General features: G+C 36.2%; 1 long non-coding RNA gene across 1 annotated transcript; it reads right to left on the reverse strand.

Annotated features, from left to right (window-relative positions):
• Window positions 1-1,025: 1,025 nt before the first annotated feature.
• Window positions 1,026-3,530, reverse strand: LOC139798747 (uncharacterized). Its single transcript, XR_011726953.1, has 2 exons — window positions 3,007-3,530; window positions 1,026-1,609 (listed from the first exon to the last, which is right to left on the reverse strand). It is a non-coding gene; the product is annotated as an uncharacterized lncRNA (long non-coding RNA).
• Between the last annotated feature and the right edge of the window lie 243 nt (window positions 3,531-3,773).

Consider the following 3,773-nt stretch of genomic DNA (forward strand, 5'->3'; position numbering starts at 1 on the left):
TTTCCAGAATACTGCAGGCTGTATGGCTCATTACATGCTTCTCATAATACTGACCAGCCCCTGCCATAATCTGTCTCCTTGATGCCTGAGAGCAGCAACTCCTCACATCAAATTAAAGGGCCAGAAGTACAGGACAAGGAGGTGGCAAAGTGAACTGAGCCTACAGGGAGCAACTGTACTTTCTTAAGAGAAGCTTTCAGTCTACTGGGGAATCCTGGAAGATGCAGTACCTGGGAGAAAAGGGTTCACTGCTGACACATGTGCCAACATTAACTGCACATAAAGCTACTGTTATAATTTTAAAATGAAGAAATACATGGCCAATCTTTCAGCCTTTCCTCTCTCCCGAAGTCAGTATTTCATTGTTTTTAAAGCTTTGTGTTGACACAGTGCCGACCAAAGGCAAACACTACAAAATACAAGCGCAGACCCCACGTGTCACTTTGCACAATAAAAACAGAATGGGGAAGAAGTGCTACAGTGCGGTGTAAAACTTTTCCAGGCCTGAAGAAAAATGGAAAAAACACCAACAATTTTAGACTGATGAATTCTTCTTATCCTAGAAAAAGGAATGGATTCCAACCCATGCACTGGCAGAAACAGTGCCACATAATATTATATTAAAAAAACCCCAAACAAACAACAAATAAAAGCAAAACCCAACCAAAACCAAAACAAACACAAAAAAACCCCTGAGCTAAACTCAGCAGCATTCTGTAAATGAAGATTAAATGAAGACTTGCAGGCACCTGAGCAATGAAAATTACTGGTATTTGTTACTATCCCTAAGTAAGTAGCACCTGAAAATGAAGGCAGATTTTTTTTTTTAAACCTTATGAACTATTACCTCGGTTCAAAATACCTAGGCACCCACACAGAAAAGAAGTTGAGTACTAGAGATGAGGGACTCATGGAGCACTGTATGACAAAATACACAGAGCCACAAACTGATCTGTGACTAGCACAGGGCAGTGGAGCAGCCCTTCATAAGGCCTTGGAATAGGATCAGACTAAGACCAGAGCTCTTCTTGCCAGTATAAACATTATTAGGCAAAGCACCACCATTAATTTCATCCCTAAATTTAACAATAGTCATTTTTTTTTTAATTGATTATGCCATTATTTTGACGGATGAGTTTTCAAACACCATGGTGGAGTTTGCTCAGTGTAAGCCTAGTTCAGTTTCCAGTGAATTCTACAAAAGGATTTTTCTCTAACATTAATGGAGCTGTAGAAGGCCTCACTGGGCCAAGTTTGCAGAGCGTACATCTCTGTACATGGAGTAAAGCTGGAAACAGTGGCACTGCTCATACAAGTAATGATAATTTTGTGCTGGTAATGCTCTGAGGAAGGAAGATTTTCAGGATGCAGCCCTACCAACAGATTTTGTGGCACAAAATCACTTTGACAAAAAAGCATAAGGCAGCATATACTGCAGTTTTAAAAAGGGGAAATTATATTTTGCTGTACAACATACAACACTAGAGAGTGTCTTTGGATACTTCCTTATCACATAAGCCCCAAAATATCGAGGAAAATATAAGTCAGCAGTTTCAATAATCCATCCAATCTGAAAGTATTATTCATTTCATAACAATTTCTGATGGTTCTGAAAGAATAAAGAAAACACACAAGCTACACAAATACAATAAAGATGAGTATGCAATTGATTTCTCTATTTCACTGCAGCTATAAGCAAGTAAATAGAGACTGAGTGGAACACAATTTAGCAATCTTATACTATTGTTACTGGTTCAGCTACTTAAAATAAATAATTTTTGTAAATCATTATCATTAGGGGACCTTATTTAATGGATTTTTACAAGCTACATCACAATAATCCTAAAACCAGTTTCATTATGTTTGTGGTCCAGTTCCAGATTTTCAAGACAGAATTGTTTTGTTTTCAAAAGATGGCAGAACACCTTTTACAAAACATGTTCAATGAATTTTTAAGGGGTCAGCATTTGATTTTTCAAAATTAGTATTTTGAAATAATCAGTATTATGTACTTTCTAAGGGAGAATACTTAAGCATATTAGAATTTACGGGTATATTTTAACCTCATTAGAGCCAGTAGGAGTTAAAAACAGGCTTAAATGTGTTGTGGTTCCCAAATCAGGATATTACGTTGTATTTTACATCAAGAATAACTGGAACAATACTGACAATCACATTTCAAGCAGATTTCAGTGTGCACATCCAAGATATTCTAAACCAAATATGGCTATATAATATGCTAAATTCAGTAATTTCTTTTTTCCTGCTGTGGCAAGAAAAGACACTGACAAAGCTGTTTATGGGGGTGACAGGAAGAAAAAGGTACCTTCCATTCACTTACATGAAACCTAAATTTAAGACAAAGTTTCTCTTCCCTGGTTCCTTTTCCTCAGAGTCACAACTCTTCCCACACCACTGTGGGTGAGAATCCACATTTAAAATTTGATTCATGAATGTTGCTTGAAACATCATTAACTCATCCTTCATGCTCGAGGAGCTGTGTCAGAAAGGGTCACCAAGTAGTGGTGCTGGCTTGCAGCCAGTTGAGAGCATGGCACACAGCCAGCCATTCTGCCACGGACTGGAGGGGGTTCCTGAGAGAATTTGAGAGTTCTTTCATATTTCCACCTCTTTTACAGCTCAAGATCTCCTGCAGAGTTTGCATGTACAGCCTAAGGATACAAAAGGCTATGCTCCTCTTTCTGTATTTTTATGTTGTTGACTAACAGTGATTTGTTCACTTAGGGCTTTCATAAGGTAACCAAATCAGCAGCAGGATTTTTATAGTTTCATGCAGCTTAAGCATACAAACTTCTTTTAGTCAAACCATGTCCACACATGACTTTGCAGAACTGATAATGTAAGGTAGTTCCTGCTTTCCTTGCAAGTCAAGAAAAACAAATATAGGAATGAACCACACTGTCTTGTTCAAATTCCCTTTTTGGGAGGAAAATAATAATCTTCGTTACAGTTTCTTGTAGTTTAATATTCTAACCAGTGATTTACCAGATTTGGTCCTGAAGCATTCTGTAGCAACATTTGGAAAAATCTGTATATACATTATGAAATGACACCAAGTTATACATGACTTCCAAGAATAGCAATTAGCCAGACCTAGTATAGAAGAGAAACAGAGTATGGGTTACAGGGAAAAAAAAAAAAAAAATTCACATGTAAAAGCTCCAACCTACAAATGTACAACATACAAAAATGCATAGTTCTTTCTGAAATGGACTTTGTATAATCTGATAGAAAAACTCTACTGCAGCATACTTGAAAATAGATTGAAAATTATTGTTCCACTTTAAGCATTTCCTGAAATACACTGTAAAATCAGTACAAAGCTGACAGCATCAATCAGGAATCTTCAGAGATGCTTCATTTGATTTTTCAGAGAGATGAGATATCAACAAAGGGACTGGACCAAGCAATTTGAGATACATACAAGACAGTAATCAATTTAAAATGAACTCCTTTTGTCTGCAGCTGTAATGGTTTAGAAAACATTTCCTAAACAAATAGATATTATCTTTTCTATTACACATTATCAAACTCTGAGACTAATATATGAATTTAAAAAAATTTTAAAACCCAAACAAACAACAAAAAACCCAGCAAACAATAGTAATAGTTTTTATTAAAAAGCATGCTTACAAATGCGAAATCATAGTTACAGAAGTAAAAAAAAAAAACTTATTTATCAAATTCTATCTGACCTTGGATTTGACAAATCTGTATATGGGCCAAGATTATGAAAGAGCTTCTATTACATG

Source organism: Heliangelus exortis, chromosome 8 (assembly GCF_036169615.1).
Source record: "Heliangelus exortis chromosome 8, bHelExo1.hap1, whole genome shotgun sequence".
Lineage (NCBI taxonomy): Eukaryota > Metazoa > Chordata > Aves > Apodiformes > Trochilidae > Heliangelus > Heliangelus exortis.